The sequence below is a fragment of the Cornus florida genome, unplaced genomic scaffold (genome assembly GCF_030987335.1).
Source record: "Cornus florida cultivar Cherokee Brave unplaced genomic scaffold, ASM3098733v1 CherokeeBrave_3.0.0_Hap2_Chr11, whole genome shotgun sequence".
Lineage (NCBI taxonomy): Eukaryota > Viridiplantae > Streptophyta > Magnoliopsida > Cornales > Cornaceae > Cornus > Cornus florida.
The window spans coordinates 1,270,264-1,291,724 of record NW_026775581.1 but is presented as its reverse complement, the minus strand read 5'-3'; positions in this window follow the sequence as shown (position 1 = coordinate 1,291,724).

Genomic DNA, 21,461 nt, shown 5'->3' with positions numbered 1-21,461 from the left:
CATACTCAAGAAAGAAGTCAGCCAATGCCTGTCCCTTATGTGACACTTTTGACTCATAAGATATATCGAAGGAACTGAGTTTGATTGCCCATTTAGTTATTCTTCCGGACAAGTCTAGCTTGGAAAGAATAACTCGCACAGGGTAGTTGGTCAAGACTACGATGCTATGTGACTCAAAATAGTGTCAAAGCTTCCTCTTTGCATACACTAGTGCTAGTATGATCAGTACTGCACTTGTGGCTATGCAGGAGATTGCTAAATACATAATGAGAGTCTCGCCAGGCTTCGGAGCTGACAGAATTGAAGGTTCAACCATGTAACATTTCAATTGGTTAAGAGCAGCTTGCTGTTGAGGTCCTCATATATCTTTATTCTTGGATCTTATTGCATCAAAGAACAGTTTGCATTTGTTTGATAACCGAGAGATGACGCGACTAAGAGCTGCAATTCAGCCAATCAGAACCTGTACTTCCCTGCGAGTTTTTGGTTCCTGATTTTGCATTAGGGCCTGAACCTAAGCCGGACTTACCTCGATTCCCCTTTTGTTGACAATATAGCCTAGGAACTGCACTGAAGAAATTGCAAAAGTGCACTTTGAAGGGTTCAGCTTCATGTTATACTTTCTCAAAGTGTCAATGACTTCTTGAAGGTGCTTGCGATGTTCCTCATTCTTTACACTTTTAACCACCATGTCATCAATGCAAGCCTCGACCGTCTTTACCAACATCTCGTCAAAGATCTTGTTAATAAGGCATTGGTAAGTTGCCCCAGTATTCTTAATTCTGAAGGGCATGACTCTGTAACAGTAGGTGCCTTTCTCTATTATGAAAGCAGTTTTCTCTTCATCTTCTGGATTCATAAGGATTTGGTTATAGCTGAAATACGCATCGAGGAATGTGAGTCTCTTAAAACCAGTGGTAGCATCAACCATCTGGTCTATTTTGGGTAGTGGAAATCTATCTTTTGGGCAAGCTTTGTTGAGATTAGTAAAATCTATGCACACCCTCGACTTTCCATTCTTCTTCTGAACCACTACCACATTAGAGAGCCATTGTGGATAGTGCACTTCTTGGATGAAGTCTACTTGAAACAACTTGTTTACTTTTTTAACAATAATTTGATTGCGCTCAGGAGTGAACCTTTTGTGTCTTTGTTTGTCTGGCTTGAACGCTGGATCCACCTTTAGGTTATGGCACGAGACTGAAGGATTGATACCTATCATATCCGAATGATCCCAAGCAAATGCATCTGCATTCCGTACAAATGACATCAATTAACACTTCCTTTTCTTCGGTTATGAGGGAAGAGCCTATATAGGTAGCTTTCTGAAGATCGCCGAGGATTACTTCAACAGCCTTGAGAGATTCCTCGGTAGGCTTTGTAGCTTCAGCTTCATCCTCTGCTTTCAAATACATAGGCAGAGGACTCTGTAATTGCTATTTGGACATGCTTCTGAGAGTTGCAACTGGTTGTGACTACTTGACTCTCTTCTTTGCTTCATTCTGTGTCAACATATAGCATTCTTTGGCCTTGACTTGATCCCCCCAAAGATTAATAACTTCCTTACCGTCCAGAGACAAACATCGCATCACTTGATGAAGGGTAGATGGGACCTCATTCATTCGGTGGATCCAGCCTCTTCCCATAATGAGATTAGAAGAAGGGGGTCTACCTTTCATAATGTATCTTTGTTAGAACGAAGTTCTCTTTCAACATTCTTTTCGCCGTAGTGACAAATAGATTAATAACCCCAAGGGGGTCTACCTTCGTTCCATCAAACCCTATCAAGGGACTTGAGGTGGACTAGATTGATGATGACGGGATCTCTAGCTGCTTAAAGACCACCTTTGTGATAATATTAGCGCTGCTACCCGGGTCTATCAGAACCCTTTTGATTATGCAGTTTGCCACCAAAGGCTGATGACTAGTGGATCATCGTGAGGGAGTTGATCCTGGATAAATCCGCATCACCGAACCCAATATTGATGCTGCCTAAGGTGATAGTGTTCACCGAGGACAACTTTCTTAGCTTATAAGTTGTTCTCAACCTGGATCTATATACTTCTTCTGATTCTTGGTCGTCTTCTGATCTTCTATGTATTGTATGGATAACCTTTACTTGATTACCTTTTATTCTCTGAGGGTTGGCCTCCCAAGCCTTCACGTACTCCTTTGTTGTGAGGTAGCCTATCAACTCACCTCAGATTATCATATTCTCCACTTGCCGCCTAAGGGATCTGCAATCATTGGTTGTATGCTCGTAATCTCTACAGTAGGCGCAGTGCTTGTTCTTGTCCCTCTGCTCTAAGGGTTACTTCATGGGCTGAGGGGCTGTGAATTTCATCTTATTTTCTTAGAATAGCCGAGCCAAGGTGGAGCAAAGAGGTGTGAACCTTTCCTCTGTTCTTTGCCTCTTCTCGGGTACCTGAATGACTAGCACTGAAGCGTGTTGGCTTCTCTAGCTTTTTGAATTTGACGCCCTTTCCTGATGCTTATTCTCCACTGTGATGAGGGTGGCATGCTACGCTCGGTAAGCTACATTCTCCTCAAGTTAGATGTAGATCTGTGCCCTAGCATTGAGAGTTTGCATATCCGGAGGGGAATATTTGACTAAAGAGGTATAGAACTTGGTTCCTTGGATCATTGCAAGCTTGAATGCTTCTATTACAGTCACAAGATGGCAATCTGCTAAATCTGAGGCTTCCATGTTAAATCTGGATAAGAAATCTTGCAACGTTTGAACGTTGCAAGCTTGAATGCTTTTATTACAGTCACAGGATGGCAATCTGCTATTTCTGAGGCTTCCATTTAAATCTGGATAAGAAATCTTGCAACGTTTCTCCTTTCTTTTGCCTTATGGTAAAAAGGCTAGCGATACTCTTCTTTTGCTTTTTGTTTCCGCAGTACTATGCTAGGAATATAGTGCAAAGAGTTTCGTAGTCCAGGATAGACTTGTGTGGTCTATTTCTGAACCATTCCAACATAGCTCCTGTCAGGCTGGTCGGAAAAACCTTACACATGAATAGATCGTTGTGATCATCCAGAGCTATCTTTTGTGCATAATGATTGAGGTGATAATAAGGATCCCTCGTGCCATCGAAATGAGTGAAGGAAGGCATAAAGAACTTCTTTGGTCTTTCAACAATGTATATATCGTCGGTCAACGGAGTCTTCACTAACGAGTTCTTATGCTCTCTAGCCATCTCGATGGACGTTTGAATCCTTAAGAGTCTTATTTTGTCTAAAGCCTTCTGTACGCCTACGCCATCTGGAATGCCATTGGACCATACCATAAGCTTACAGCTGGACTCAGCCTCTTCGTCCTGTGTGCGACGAGGAAGATTGTCCAAAGCAACTGCCTCGGACCTTGTCCTCTGCTCTTGCAGAACTTTGTTGGGCTGAGCCTCATTAGGTTATGCCCCATTGACCTGAGGGTCATTAATTGGAGGAGCCTTTTGGTTTGGGGGGTTACTATCACATCAACTGGGTGGTGGTTGTGATTTTAACTGAGCCATCATTGTTTGAAGGGTGTCGTTTTGCTGTTGAAGCAATGCAACCTGAGCTACACTGGCTTCGTTCGCCTGACGAAGAGTTTTGAACTGATGCAAGAATTCCTCTCGCATCTTTTGCATCAACTCCATCTGTTGATCAACCACTGTTATAGATTCTCCGTTCGACATTCTAGATCATAGTAATAGAAACAATTTGAAACAAAAGTAGGACCATATTTCTATATGTTTCCCACAGACGGTGCCAAAGTATAGGTGTAAAACTTCTCTCTACTTAAAAGAAATTAAAAGAAAAATACAACTTACTCAGAACAAGCAATTATAATACTCAGAGACAAGTGTAAATTGCTTGATGGCTTTATTGGAGGTCTAGGCCACTATTTATATGAAACAAAGTGGTAGAATTATGATAGGACTCATCTTGCTTGTCCTCTAATTCATTCTATATACAACATTCTTTACAATTAGAGTTCTTTCCTCATTACAATTCTTTCTATGAAAAACTTTCCTTGCACAGAACTTGCATTTTTTATTGAATCCTTTACCTAAATGGACTAGTCCATATTTAATGAAGCTGGGCTGAATGCAATTTGGTCCAGACGACTCAGCCAACGGGCCAAAAATTCAACAACAGTGACCATGGGCTCTTGACGTCTTTATTGGGCTTGAACAGGGTTGGATTCTTGTGGCCCATTAATGAAATAAAGACAAAGCTTCTATTATGGCCACGTGGGTGACTTTCATTGGAGGGGGATTTTTCCCTCCACAGATACCCATAAACATTAAGCACTTTCTCATTAAAGAGGCACCAATATTCTAAACAAGCATTGGGAAAAAACTGCCTCAAGTATGTAATTTTTCAACCGTCTCTAAGCAATTCTCCAAAATTTCAACAATATGCAAGCAAATATGGTCCTCTACACATCAAGAAAGATGATCATGTAAATCAAAACAACTCTATAATCCTTTTTAAGTGAACCGGCATCAAATATGTTGCTATCTCAGCCAACTAAAGAAATGGTCACAACTGACCTCAAGCTAGCACACAAATCTAGTATCGATCATCAAGACAAAGGGTGAACCTTTTATTAAAATTTTATTCAACTAGGTACACTTATTCTTTTCACTTGATTCTTTATTATTATTATTATTGGGATCAAAGATGGAAGTATGGTGCAATGTAGTGATGTCTTAAGTTTTCTAAAAGATTTATGAGGCGAGTATTAGGTCAATGACTCCCAAACTGGACTGCTTTAGGGCATTAGGTATAGAGACACTCTTAAGGACTTACAAGCTCAAATCAACTAGGTTACAAATCAAAATAACCTCCATCTAATCATTTCCCACTCCTCACATTTTGTAATACCCCTAATTTTAAGAGGATGGTCCTGGTATTTTAATTAAGTATTTACTTGTATTTTTAATTATTTAAATGGTTTTGTTGCTTGTTTATTTGAAATTATTTGAGTTATTTGAATTATTTGAGTTAAATGAATTCCTTGATTATTTTTATTTAGTTGTTCTGTTTAAATAAATTGTTGTGTTTATTTTAATTGTTTTAATTATCTAACGTGGATTTATTAGTTGTTTTTATTAATAAATAAGTTAAATGTTTTGTTTATGCAAGTAGGTTTTCACGTATGTTTTAGGGGTTCTGTATTGATAGCTGACAGAATATGACTTAGGTTTTCTATGGGCCGATTAAATTACAGTCTAGGGTTTTAAGTAGACTTAGGTTATTTTTTATACCTATAAATACACGATTATAATCTGTATCAAGGGTTGGAAAAACCCTATTCACGTACCAAAGATACAGAGAGAGAAACAAAGAGCAGTTGTGAGGAAACAGAGCGAAGCTTAAGAGGAATTGTACAGAGAGGACCAAGGAGGTTGATTAAGATTAGAGACGGAGTAGTAGGAAGCTTGACAGCGTTCAGAATTGCCGAAAAAGTTAGAGACGACGTCGGGTGTTCATAATTGAAATCGTAGGCAAGTTCTTCTCTTTCTCCTTCTCCTTGGCTCATGTTCTATGCACCTAGATAATGTGACAGCCCAAGTTTTGTAAACCCGATGCGTCAGTGATGACCAAAAGATGACCGTAACGGATCCAAAATGTGAAAGCGAAAGGTAAAACAACAGTCTCTAGAGATAGAATGCGTCTCTAAGACACCAATGTGACCCTTAATGAGGTCATGGAACCCAAAGGAAAACAAATGCGGAAGTGTCGTTTCAAAAACGGACAAAAAGGAACCTAGGGGCAAAATGGTCATTTTGCAAAAAAAAATGGATTCAAGTGCTATTGAGCACACCACTGGGAAGATAATGAAAAACTAATCATGATGGACTCAAGAATTTCATTATTCGGATTCCGGACGAAGGAGAAACGACAAAACAAAGAAAAATAAGCAATAAAGCTAAAAGGGTAAAATGGTAATTATTCAGAAATATCTGGGTGCCACTGAGCTCACCGTTGGATAGACAATGAAAAATTAATCAATTTAAAAAAAAAAAAATTTCACTTGATTTGGGGTCCGGATGAGAGAGAAAGGTCAAAAACAAAATCGACGTCGCGGCGGCCCGACGAAGGCCGTGACAGCTACAGTGCTGTCAACCCGCTATTGCTGCAACTGAGAGTAAAAACGGGCATCTAAACGGACTTTTCTGGAAAAACTTAAAGAAGAAACCCCCTCTAAAATCAAGTTTCCTACCCCGATTGCTGACAGAAATAAAAAAAAAATGCATTCTAAAATGCCCAGAATGGCCCCAAGAAAAATCAGGTCAAGAGGAAAAACTAATAATCCGAGCTACTGCCCAAGTTTTGGAAATAGGGCTTCGGGAGGTTTTTAAATTGCCTAAATTGAAAATGCAATCTTAAAAAACACCCACAAGACCTCTGGAAGTTTTGGATCGGTCGTAACGATTTTAAAAAAAAAAAGTCGATGAATAGTACCAACTTCATTTGTACAAAAAATTTGTAAAAACCTGGCAGCAAGGATTTTTCGGAAAAATATTGATTTTTAAGGGCCAAGATGATGTTTTCTGGAAAAACACAAAGAAGAAACCCCCCTCAGAATAGGGTAAAACTCCCTAAAAATGCTACTTAGAGTTTTTGTTTCATCAAGGAAGGTATTGTTTGCCAAAGTGAGTATGCAAGTGCACGTAATATGATAAAATAGATGCACCAACATGGCCTAAAGCCTCTTTACATTCCATTAACAAGTTTTAGCATACAAAGGCTCCATTTCTCACAAATAAGCTACAATGGCAATACTTGAGTTTTAAAGAGAACATGCTTATAGTCTTTCATGTTAATGGCCCTTGGCCTCATCTCATACATGTCAAATACATTGTAAAAAGTGTACTTACGTACACATTACATTAATGGAATCAAATATACACATTTTGACATATAAAGCTATAAAGGCATTTCAAGCCAATCTTCACAAAATGGAAATCTTCAAGTCCACAAGTCATCCAAGCATAATGGGAGTCTCAACTTTAATTCTTGTACCTGAAATATGCCCCAGTATCGTAGGGGTGAGTAACATAAAGCTACTCGTAGGAAATGAGCATGCATCAACTTAGCATTTTACAATTATATCACCTTATGGTGAAACATGTTAAAGGGGCTCATGACACCTAACGTCTATATCAAGTGAGACTCGGGAAGCATCCTAAACTACCCATGCAAGTTAAAGCGAACAACGACATCCAAGTATACATGCTCAAGTACACTAAACCATATTAAAACATGATACACGACATACAAGTATATATTTCCAAGTATACTAACCATGTTAAGACAAGTCACACAATGTCTAAGCATATTACCCAAGTATACATTTTATATGAAAATCTCATAAATCAAGTATACGAACATAAGTATATTAAGCTCAACAAAATGCACATAAGACAAGTATACATGTCACAAGTATACTAAATGAAAGTCAAACTCACGGAGTAAGTATACAAGTTCAAGTATACTAAATAGTATTCAATTGTCCCAAACAAGCATAAATTCTCAAGCTACAAGTAATCCATGATTAACAACTTGAAATTAAATGCAAAAACAACAAATAGTGGAAAGACTAGAACATGCGGTCGCTAGACCAAGCAAGTATTTTCGGGTAATTACGACCCACAAGGTACTACCTAGTGTGCACTTATGACTTATAATACACTTGTCTCCGTACTAGAGCCAAACCCTAGCCATCACATAATATATGTCCTCACAAGCTTTCCAAAACCAATAAGTTCAAAACTTATACAAAATCAAATGCAAGTTACCACATTGTATGCACAAGTAAGGTTGATTCCACACAAACCATGTCCTAGAATTCAAGTCTAAATAGCATATGACATGTCAAGTCCTTAATATGCAATTTATACACAAAGTAAGAATATTTTACAACAATTAAGTAACATTACCATCCTAAGCCACAAGTACTAAATAAGCTTCAATTTAGTAACTAGTTTCCAAGGTAAACAATTGTAATATTCTAGATAAGTTATATACCTACACAAGATACATTTAAACAAGCTTTACTAATCAATGATATTCTATATCATGTTAAGTCTAAATACCATTTTAAGAGGCCACAAGTACTAAATATACTTCAAATTAGTAGCATGCTCACAAGGTAATTAGAATACTACATTTTAAGAGATTTTCAACCTAATCATGGAAAGCCTCTAGATTTCAAATCTATCCCAAACAACCACAAATTAATCTATGTTAAACAACATAGCATGCTCAATACATATATCAAATCAAAAGAGCAAAATAAGCAAGACATCATCATATAGATTTTAATTAATTCAATTTTAATTAAATCTCTAGATTTCAAAAGTTGTACAAATGATCCTAAATTAATATATAACAAGCACCAAATCATGGTCATACCATATCTCTAGTCTAAAATGGAATACAAGTAAAATACATTTTACTAGAATTTAAATCAAATTAAATCCATTAAATTTCTAGATTTGAAAACTCATCTAAATCATCCCAAGTCAATATATATCAAAGATCAACTCATGACCATGTAACAAGTTTAAAATGAGTTACATGCAAGCTATGATAAATCATAATTTCTCAAATTAGCAAAAGACATGCATACAACTCATATAAGCATCAATAGCATGCAAGAAACAAAATATAACCCTAAAACATCCCCAACCTCACAAAAGGATTGTTCCTCTTGAATCCATGGCAAATCAACACAAAATGGCAAACCCTTCAAGGGTTATGAAGAGGAAGATGAGAGGAAACTTTTGTCTCCCAAGGTTAATGATCTAAGGTGAGTGGAAGACCCCCAAAAATCAAGGTCAACGCTTAAGGCTTCAAGCTCCATCCATGGAGGCTAGGGTTTTTTGGTGAGAAAGGAAATGAAGACAATGAATGAAGTGTAAGTGGAGGAAATAGAAATCCTCCACTCACTATGTGATCTTACACCATGGTCAACACACATATCTATGGTCAATTGCATAAAAACCCTCCTTTAAAACTATAATCCCAAAGTGGCCCAAAGATATTTGCAAGACTAAATTGTGGCCCTACACTTGTCACCAATCCATGGCTCCTTCCTAGGCTTTATCCCACACCTACACTTGTCAACCATCTAAGCCAATAAGTGTACCAATCCTAGGCCAACAAGTGGGTGAATCCTCACCCTCCAAATGTCATCATCCAATGCATCAAACTGTTTCCACACAAATGTCAACAAGTGGACCAATGAGAGTGTGACACTTGTCACACTTTTCAAAAATTATAAAAAGGTCCTTTTTGAAAATATCTTCCAAGTTTAATTGCAAAATGGTCCCCAAGATGAAAGATAATTACTTTATTTAATTACACTAAAACCCCACAAGTTAAGAAGAATTACACTAAAGTATGTATTAATGCCCCTTTATGAAGGAAGTAAGCAATCAACATGCTTTTCTAGAAAAGTAAAAATACCACTATCATGGAAATCAAATATCATGAATGCATGCAAAACTAGAATCAAATCCGAGCACAAAAAGTGAGGTTGTGAAAGGAAAAAGGATAAACGAGAAAAAGACAAAATGTGAATAGTGTTCGGAAAAATAAATTATGGAAATGACACAATCCCCAAAGGAAGTTGTCAATCCAAGGAAAAGAGTCTCAGAAATCATTCCAAAGCACTCGAGAGGACATCAAGTGATGAAAAACTGAACCCAAAAAGGAAAAGACAACGGAAAAAAATTATCCGTAAAAATCTAAGAAAAAGAAAAGGAAGAAAAATGACCGGGTCATTACAAATAATCTCTAAGGTTTAATCAATCAATAACTGGAAGTTATATATTTAATATATGTTATATGAATGATCTGTTTATGTTGAAAACTAGTCTGTTACAGTTCATGCATGTCCCGTTCCAGTTGTTTTTCTATAAGCATGTTAACTCTGTTGTAACTTTAGACTTTGTAATTGATTTTTAACTACTACAAATGAACCATGGGGATATTACTGGGATGAGATAAGATCCTTAGGTTCAGTGGTGAAGAGGAACAGAGGGGTTGGAATAGAACTAAATTTTCTTAAATTTGTTTCAGTGTTGTTTCCCAAGCATGCTAGTTTAATGGCTTTGTTTAATCTCTGAAATTGATTTTAAATTATTGTAAAAAACTATTGGGAATGATTCTAGGCTTAAATAAGACTCTTAAATTAGTTATAAAACCAAACAGAAAGGTTGTAATTGGCCGGAGTTGGAACAGAGGACAGAACGAAGCTGAAACGGAGAGGAAGCTCACATGGGGAGAGAAAGCCGGCTCTAGAATGCCAAGAGCCAGCTCCCACCCATTAGAGCCAGCTCCAAGGTGGTGTTAGAGCCGGCTCTATGCTAAATGCAGCCTGCTCCATTTTTCCTAGAGCAGGCTCTTTCATTTTTTTATGCGTACAGTGACTTTTTGGCTACTGTTTGGGCACTTGGGGTTCTTGAAAAGTTTTAAAACTTTAATGGGCTTTTCAATAATTAATTTAAGATATAATCAAGGTCTTGAATTGCATAAAATACCCTCTTAGTGTTAGTGGAATTAATAGTGCGCTATTTAACAACTTTGCGTATGGTTAACGGCTAGAAGGGAATTTATTATCTAACTTTGATTTGACAATTTAAAGGGCTATAATAGGAATCTAAATTAAATTTTAGATGTATGATGAAATCTTTTAATTAACAAATGGGACTTGTAGCATAATGTGTGGCTCTGTGCTAAAAGATAAAACAGAGGGTAGGTATCCAACTTAGTACGTTGGTACCGGATGGAAGGAACTAAATTGCTTAAATTAAATTAGCGATTTATTGGGCTATAATATTATTATAAAACTTAATTTAAATGCATGATAGCATCATTGACATATTAGATTTGATCTATGCATGCTCTGGATGTTAGTTGTTGAATTATTAAATCGTTCCTGCAACTACACAGTTAAATGCTTGGATTTAAATTACTGAAATATTAAATACTTTTCTGCAATGATTTGGATTATGGTTTGGACTGTAAATTACTAGCTGATTATTTATGTGTTGTAATTTACAAGGATATGGAGGATTGTATGCACCGGTATGGGACGGTGATATACTAGGAACGGTTTAGCTCAAAACGCCTAAACCTAACCTAACGGATTAAAGGAATGGATTTATAAATATTAAATCCTAATTATGTTTAAGTCAAATCAACTGCAACTAAGTTGAGTGGCTTCCTGGATTAATGGATGATGGTTGAGTCATATCAACTGAATAAGTTGAGTGGCTAACTAATTTGTTATTGTATGTCAGTTCGATAAATAATTGAACTACATACCCTGGTTTTGGACAGACTTTATATATATGTTTATGGTACCACGAGTTGAGCTTGAGTCTCAGACTCGTTGGTTAGGGTGCGTATATACAGTGGATGCGTAGCTGGTTATAATAGGTTGAGGTGTACCCTGTTAGGTCTAGGTACTTATGCCCACCTTTGGGTGCGTATTCGCATATTGCCTTCTATTCAGGTTGAGACCCCTATTATAGACCAGTGAATGTCCTTTAGTGTGGATATATTTATACGTATGGACTAGATAGATATTATGAGGTGTCTACGATGTATCTGCGTATCGGGTCACTGTATGGATTGCAGTTAGATTAGAACTTGCTCGTGGGCCTGACCCACTCTTTTATTATTCTTTTCAGGTATTGGACGGTTCCAGTCTCAAGCTTGATCGTGCTAAGCAGAGACTCTCATTCATTCCACCAGCAACGTAGGATTTCACTTCACACTTTAGTCTTGGATTATTTTTACTTTCAGTTATTCAGTTACAGCTGAAGTTTTATTTCGGGGTCCACTAGTTTGATTCCCAAGTTGTAACCTGGGAGGCTTTGGAAGGATTGGATTATTAATATTTTCAGTTTGGAGGATTTTATATTTCTTTTGGTTCTTTATTTAAATTCTTAAATTTCTATTCTGTGTTCAATTTAAAATACTTTAATTGTTTGTTACTCCCTCGGGTTTGGGCCTGGGCCTGATCAACCCGTGTCTCGGATCCAAGGGGTATCACACATTTGGTAAGAAGTCCCCACTTTTTCGTTTTCTTTTTTAATTTTATTTTTAAAACCTAGAGTTTGGGCCCTCCACTTTTCAGCACGAGAAATTCAATGCTTGATGAGGCTAGAATCCTGGCTACTTAGTGAAAAGGGATTGTTATCCACCTTTGTCAATAATGAAAGCTTTCAAATCACTACTAGCTCAATTGGGATATAACCAAATCAATAATTAACAAAGCATGTAGCCCACAAATGAATGCTAGTGTACGCTTGTTCAAGTGTAGAACCCTAGAGTGAATCTCAAAACAATCACAAAATCAAGATGATATGGACCACAAAAGCAAGAATGATATCAATCTTTTGAAAAAAATTCTCCTAAAAGGCATCCAAAAGGCATACAAGGAGTATTAAATTCTAAGTTTCATGCCCTCAAAAGATCAAAATTATTGCTAACATAGATCTCCAATCTCAATCATTCATTTAAAGATTAAAGCTTTAAATATAATATACCAAAGTCACCTTACCCCCAAACTAAAACCACACATTGTCCTTAATGTGCAATGAGAACAATGGAAAAGATGAAAAAATATACCTTGGTGGCAAAATGATAAAGCTCGGTAATGATCCATTGGGAAAGAGTGCACCCCCAAACTTGGAATCAATAAACTACTTGAATAACCACACTAGCAAACTCACATTAAATATCAAATGGGATAAGAATATTTACAGAAAAGTTCGAATGATGGGACAAAAGCCTGAAATTTGTAGAACTTCAAAATTTTTATAAGTGTGGAAGTGAGATAGATCACAAGGGACACCTGGATCGATCAAAGTTCACTTAGAACAATCGAACAGAAAGTTCGCACGATGGAATAGAGGCTTGAAATCTACAGAACTTCAAAAATTTTCTAAGTGCAGTGATGAGATCGATCACAAAGCACTTCGATCATTCAAAGGCATTCTTAGATCAATTGAACTGGTACTAAATGCCTCATTTTGAGATGAAAGTGCAAATAGTCCCATTCAAAGCCTCAAAACAGAAATGGGTAACCTTGAACCCTATCTAGACGACGCAAGAATGTAAAATAAAAAGAAATGAGAGAGAAATAGTGTTTGAAAATCCTACGAATGCTAGTGTTTAACGTCTCTTTCAAGACGTTAGGCTCTTTTAGCCCAAATCAAAATTTTGTTGGACATCCCGTTCTTAATGGGGTGAAATGAACTTCGAACGCCACCCAAAAAATCATTCCCGAAGGAAATCGTTGGATTTGATTTGAGTATACTTGATGGTTTTTGGTCAAAAATATTTTTGGGTTTCCATGCCATTTTCACATTGTATTTCAAGACAACATCTTTTGAAGATTCATTTGAGAGTAAAACCCTTGGTTTTTCAACAAGAGAAAGCAAGTCAAGTTTTTCAACATTTTCCACAACATAAGCCTCTTCATGCATATCCATTGAATTAGGGGCTGGATTAAATATGTTTAACTTCACCTTCATATGGCCAAAAGAAATTTTCATTATCCCCGTCCTACAATTTATGTTGCTATTGGCGGTAGCTAAGAAAGAACGACCAAGAATAATGGGGATTTGGCTTTTCGGATTGGAAACCGGCTCCGTGTCAATGACCACGAAATCAACCGGGAATAAGAATTTATCAATTTTTATCAAAACATCCTCAATTATACTGTAATATCCCTAATTTTATAAAAGGATAGTCCTGGGATTTCATTAATTGTTTAATTGGAATTTTAATGGTTTAATGTTTAAATTGCTTGTTTGTGTGAATTAATTGTTATTATTTGACTTATTTGAATTATATTGTGATTATGTGAATTACTTGAATTACATTGTGATTATGTGAAGTACTTGAATTAAATTGTGATTAAGTGAATTAATTGACTTAATTGTGATTGTGACTTTTGAATTACTGGTGTTAATTAAATAGTTTGTTTTAACGATTTCGTTAAATTATATTGGTTAATTATATTATTTGATAAATTGGTAATTATTTAATTAAGTTAATTATTGAATTGTATTGTGTCCATAGTTTATTTATTTTACGTTGTGTAAGTGAGGGTTTTATGTCTCACATTGTAGCCGACTTATGGTTAGTATAGGAATTAGGTTTTGGTGATATTTGAAGCCTATAAATACTATATGATATGTCAACTTAGGGTTTAAAAGACAAAACCTTTATTTCATGTAGTGGGAAAAACAGAGAGTTATAGAGAGGAATACAGAGAGAGATACAGAGAGGAAGTCTAAGGTTTTGCCTTAGGCTACGGTTGAACCAAGGAAGAATTAAAGGGGTTGTACATGTGTGGAACCAAGGAGAAATAGAGGGATTGATCGGTGAAGGATTTGCCTAAAAATCTAGAACAACAGTTAGAGATTTTAATCCAGTGTCTCAAAGGCAAGTCTCTGTTCTTCTCTTTCCCTTAAACTTGTGATCTGTGCATGCTTAGATGGACTTCAGGAGTTTAATGAATGCTTAAACAATCTATTATGCATGTTTAAATTGATAATTAATCTCGTTGAATGAAACTGATATACCAAAATTCTGTAGGTTTCTGTTATTTGGTTTCTTCTGTAAACATGTTTAATTCTTGCTTATTTTAGATCAACGATTCATATGGTTACCTTGTAATTAATCTAGAATGTTAAACGTACACTGGAACAAGAATTTAAACCCATTACAGAGGCTTGGAGATCACCGAAGTCGAAGGAGACAAGGTGAAAACAGACGATGGCTCCCAAGGGAGGGAGAACAGGCTCCCAAAACCCTTGGAGCCGGCTCCCAAAGAAGTGGAGCATGCTCTTGGTGCCTTAGAGCTAGCTCTCAAGGTCCTAGAGCCGATTGTAGGTGAATTAGAGCAGGCTCCAAAGTTTAAGAAAGCCTGCTTCATTTTTAATGATCCAGTTTTGACACTTAGGGGCTGTTTGGACTGAATAGGTTTTTCTTGGTTGATTTAAACTATTTTAAATAGTGTATGGGACTGTAATAGACCTATAATAGTAGGGAAAAAACGTTAATTCATAATTGGATTAAGGGATGGAGCGAGATGGATTTAGGGAAAAACCTATAAACGGCACACTATTGTGGTTAATTAACTTATGTGCTAGGTTTTGAAGCTTCTGTTGTATATAAATTTTATACAGTTTAATTATGTTTAAACATAGTTATAAGCATAGTAACCTCTTGAAATCATCTATGCTTGGTTTGAAATAAATTGATATGTATATTCTGTTAATTGTGTTAATTACTAGATTATGTGGAGGATTTAAATGTTATAACTCATGTTAGCAATTTAAATATTTGAAAGGTGATTTTTAGGTTCTGTCATGAATGCTTAATGCCCTAATATATGTATTGAACTGTATTTATACATATCCTGGCTAATGGTTGATAAGGAACAATTACTGTTTTAACAAGTATGTTGTTTAGAGGATTGTATGCACTAGTATGGGACGGTGGTATACTAGGGATGGATTATTAAAACACTAAATCCTACCTATTTTGGAATGAGTTGGATTAACTATAAAAAGTTAAGTCCTACTTATATGGATGTCTATGCACCGGTATGAGACGGTGGCATATTAGGGATGGCTCAGTTCAAAACACTGAGACCTACCTATATTGGGGATGGATTAGTTCAAACACTAAGTCCTACTTATATTGAAATAAGATGGATTAACTACAAAAGTTAAGTCATACTTATAACTAAGTGTTAGGTCAATAAACCTTTTAAATGATATACTTGGAATGGACTTTATATATTTATGTTATGGTATTATGGTATGAGCTTGAGTCTCAGGACCATGGTTAGGGTCCGTATATCACCTAGGATAGATAGCTGGACAGAGGTGTTGTTCCTTGGTAGGTCTAGTTACACATGACCACATTATGTGCGATTTGCATGGTATCTCTACTCAGGCTAAGACAGACCTATTAGACTAGTAAGCATCATATAGTGTGTACTTATACATATATGGACTACTCTAGATGTTGTTGAGTCAATCTAGGATGTATCTGCGTATCGGGTTTATGTATGGATCGTAGTAAAATAGGACTTACATGTGGGCCTGACCCACTCTTTTATTTTTCAGATGTTTTTCAGTTCCAAGGTTATAGCTTAGACGTGCAGAGCAGATACAGACACTCACTCCTCCGATTATATAGGATTACTTTCTATATTTAGCTTTGGACTTGGTTCAGCTCTTCTCGTTATGATTTTAGATTTTATTAGGGGTTTACTAGATGGATTCCCGATTTGTAAATAAATGGAGGTTTTGGATTATGGGTTTTACAATAATAACCTGTGAGGATTTTGTAATTAGAATTCTTTTAGCTTTAATATTTATTTTTACATTCAGTTTTGTATTCTATGTTCGTTTTACATATTAATTGTTTGGTATCTCTCGGATCTGTGCTCGGACTTGATCACCCGTGGCTCTAGAATCGAGGGGTATCACATATACCTCGGGGCTTTTTTATAGATCGGTCAGCTAGTTGCAAGACTATCGATGTTGGCTTTAAATCGTCCAAACCCAATTGGATATACACCGAGTATGGAAGAAGATTCACGCTCGCCCCTAAATCCAAAAAAGTCCGATTAATGACATGGTCACCTATAATGCAACATGTAGTAGGTGAACAGGAGTCTTTGAACTTGGGTAGAGTGTTGTGTTGTAAAATTGAGCTAACTTGCTCGGTATGGACAACTTTCTTTGGTGCTTGGCTCTTGTTCTTTCTCTTTAGATTGCACAAATCTTTTAAAAATTTTGCGTAAGCCAGAATTTGTCTAATGGCATTTAAGAGAGGAAGATTTATTTTAACTTGCCGAAACACTTCAATTATTTCATTCACTTTGCCTTATTGTCTTTCAAAAGATGTGGACGCTTTTAAAGCATCTGAAAATGGAGCCTTTGGCTCAAAAGATTTCTCAAGAACATTTGGTGATGAATTCTCAAAAATGGGGTCCTTTTTATTAAGTGAGGGAGGAATAGGATGTGAAATGGGAGGGGTGTCAATGCTAGGTTGCACCGGTTCACTCTCTTCATTAGAAACATTAACTTGATTATCAATCACCCTTCCAATTCTCAAAGTGGTTACCGTATTAACTTGCTCAAGTGAAGTACCTTCCATTTGGGAAGTTGTTTCGACTACGAATTGTTGCTTAGGTGCGGGATTAAGAGGCATCTTCCTTTTTTTTCTTGCATTCAATATGCTAGCTATTTGCCCTACTTGGGTTTCTAACTTAGCAATTGATTTTGAGTGAGAATGAAGCAATTAAGTGTTAGCCTCCAAAGTACCTAAAGCCGATAGAACTTTTTCCTCTAAAGTGGGACTTTTAAGATGACTTTGAGAATAAGATAGTTGATTGGGACCCTGAGAATTTGAAAATTGATTCACATTGGTAGCTTGATAAGGTGGTCGATAGTTTTGAGAATTTTGGCCTTGCAAGTGGGGTGGAATGTACTTTCCTTGAAAGCCACTTTGGGGAGGATTTGAATCTTCCCCTTGGCTTTTCCAAGAGAAAATGGGGTAATTTCTCCACCCCGGATTATAATGATTGCCATAAGGGTTATTTTTTTTATTAACAAATGCGGCATTGACTTGTTCACGATGCTTATTATGCACATGTTTATAAGGAAAATTGGAAGTAGTATGATGCACATTTGAACATGTCATACAAGACTCACTAGGATGATGATAATGAGGGGAAGAAGACACTTGATGAGCCGAATTTTGATTGATAAAAAATTGATCAAACCTTTGAATTCTTTTTCCCTCCTACATTTGCATTCCTACTATTTTTAGAGGATAATGATTGATGCATTGAGTTTTCACTCATGCTTTCATACAATTTCCACCGATCATCCTCATACTTATCCAAATAAGACCCTTCCATTGAAGCATTAACCATGCCTTTATGGGTGTCCGACAAACTATCATAGAAATGTTGGACAATTTGCCACTTAGGAATGTCATAATGAAAACATTTCCTAGGTAAGTTATTCAATCATTCCCATGCCTCATGTAGCATCTCCCCATCCCCTTGTGAAAACTCACAAATAGATGTTCGCATGGCATTGGTTTTGGAAACGAGATAATACTTCCTCAAAAACTCTTGTTGCATTTCCACCCAAGAAGTTATGGAAAGAGATCTCAAATTATTAAACCAATACTTTGCTTTGTCTTTTAGGGTAAATGGAAAGAGTTTAAGCCTTAATACCTCTTCTGGCATGTCCGTGTAATGCATGGTGGAACAAACTTCAAGAAACACATCCAAATATTTATATGGTTCCTCATTGGGTAGCCCAAAATAGTTTGGGAGAATTTAGATGGTTTGTGGCTTAATTTCATAGTTAAGTGCTCTAAATGGAGGAAGACGAATGTATATTGTAATGACCCGGTCATTTTCCTCCCTTTCCTTTTTCTCAAATTTTACGGATAAATTTTTTGCATTTAATTTTCTTTTCCGAGTTCTGTTTCTCGACGCTTAGTGTCGTCTCAAGTGCTTAGAAATGGTTTCCGTGGACAACTTCCTTTAAGGATCGAGTCATTTCCTCATTTTCACTTTTTAGACACTATTCACTTTTCGTCCTTTTCCCTATTTTGTGTTTTCTCCGTTTGTCACTTTTTGGCATAACCTCACTTTCTGTGCTCGGAATTGGTTTTTGACTTCATGTATCTTCATTCTAAGTGGTTTTCACAAAATATGTATCTTTACTTTTGTGGTAAAGTACTCTGGTTGCTCTCGGTGTCTATAAGGGTATGGATGCATAAATTTTCAGAATCTTTTTCTTTTCTTGGGGTGTTTTTCATAAATATCTTTTGAACATATTTTATTTTAGGGGTTCTTAAGAAAATAGTTTTGGAAGATATTTTCATTCTGGGTCATTATTGCAGTTTTCACTTTTTAGAGGGGCCATTGTGGAATTAATGAAAGTTATTGCAAAAATGCCTCGTTTTGAGCCTGGATCCTCATACGGGATTCATTTTCACATTTTTTCGAGTTGTGTGATCTTAGAATTTCCTTCTAGTCATTTTTCTATAGTTTCAGGGTTTTTAGCCCTAGGGTTCGGGGCATATCTCTCTGCTCGATACTCAATTTTTGACGTCGTTTCTTCCGTTGTTCATAATTTCTTATTTCAGTTCTTTTTTGTTTATAGAGTTTTGTCGTTTCAGTGCGTCTGCGTGATTTCCACTTTTCCAGACCCGACGGGGCACTTTAAGGGTTTTAATATAAATAGGGGGTTATAAAATTTAAAAGCTATCTTCCCCTCTCTTCATGCATGACTAGCAGCTGCCATGGCAGCCCAAGGGGGGCTTCCACCCTTCTTCTCTCATTTTAACCTTCTTCCCTTTGTTAAAAAGTCATAGTGCATTTGCGTTTTGTGTTTGTCTTGACTACGCGCATCTTTCCCCCTTATTAGAACCCGTTTTGAGCCAATTTTTGAGTTCGGGTTTGAGGTCAAGTTAGGATTTTGGTAGGTCCTTTTTGGAGTTTAATGGTCACGGCGTTGTCCCCAACAAAACCCCAAAGTATTGTCGGATTCGGAGCAGTTTTATTTTGGTGGCTTTTGAGATTTTCATCTTAAATTGAGGTAGGGGATGTCTTAGGCTTTTATTTATGTTGTATTCATGACTTTATAAGTTTATACCACTTGTATGCATGTTTTGTAATAATCCTATAATTTAATTTAATTATTTTCCTTGTATAGAATTTAATTGTTATGGATGTCTATAACTTAGAATTAAAGTATAGCATGCTAGTAAATTTGGCCTTGGTATGGTTGTTGATATATATTAAATTTGGGTCATTTGAATAAGAATTGCCAGTTTTATTTAATATTTTTCTTTTGTGGAAGATTAAATATCATGGCCGTACCTTGCATGAAATTAATTTGTGATAGGCAATTAAATTAAGTCTTGGCATGCTCTTTAACATACTTTAATTTTGGAGCATTTGGATGAGTATGAAAATTTAGAGATTTTAATTAAAAGAATTAATTAAAATCCTTTTAAGGGTTCCATTGGCTTAATTGAGTTTTAAACTTGATATTTGAAATGACTAGGACTTGTTTACTAATATATATTAATTTGCGACCATTTGAAGTTGCTTTAGAAGTTAGAGATTTAATTATCATGGTTTAATTAAATTCTACTTTGTTGTTCCATTGGCTTAATTAAGATTTTGAATAGATTTATATAATGACCATGCAATGTTGTTTAACATGTGTTAATTAGGGGTCATTTGATTGAGATTTTAAACTAAGAGAAATTAATTAGTTTATTTAATAAATTTTCGATTTTATAGCGTTAATGATTTAATTATGTGTTTGACATTGGTTATATGTTTAAATCATGATTTTGGACTTGTATTAGAATCATGAGTTTATGTTTTCAATGTTAAAATATATTGTTATAGCGTGTAACAAATCGCACACTAAAGATTCGACATTTGTCATGCCACAGTAGTTGTGGACTTAGTGCATGTATTGTTTGTGTTTCCAAATTTTGTTGTGCTTGGTAGATAGTTGATTATCTTGTATATTCCAGTTGATATATACATTGTTACACAACTTGTTAATTTTGGAAACTTGGGGATGTCATTCTTTGACTACGGCTAGGACATGGTTCTAGTACGGGGGATTATCCCTCTACAGTCTAGTGCGCACATAGGGAGGTTACCCATGGGCTAATAACCCTAAAGTAACTATGGTGTCAGTCTAATCCGGCGTGATGTCCAAGTATCCACTTTGTTTGATTTCGCATTTTATTTCAAGTTGATAACTAGATGATATCGTAACTTGTTGTCCTTTAATTGATTTCCCATTTTGAGTTTCAAGATGTTAACTTTGAGAAATCATGCTTTATGTGTTGTATTGGAAGTTCCAATGGTGGTTAAATTGCATCGATATTGCGATTTGTGTTTTGATGTTCAAATGTAGCTTAGGAACGATCCTATAGATTCATTTAGAACATAGACGTTAGGTGGCATGATCCACTTTCGTTGTTTTCGTATTTTAGATTTCAAGTTGAGGACTTTAAGAATCTATATATTGTTGCTTTGTATAACATGCTTCTATATTGTTTAAATTGCATGAATGATGTTATTTATACTAGAAATGATCTAAGGTAGCTTAGGATGCTTCCCGAGTCTTATCTTAACATAGACGTTAGGTGGCATGAGCCCTTTTAACTTGTTTCACCTTAAGGTGATAATTTTGTAAAATGCTAGGTCAATGTATGCTCATTTCCTACGAGTAGCTTTATGTTACTCACTCCGAAGTTACTGGGGATATGTTTCAAGTACGAAGGCTTGGTTCATGATGCTCATCATTCCTTGGATGACTTATAGCTTTTAAGTTTCCATTTCACGCAAATGTTAACATGAAATG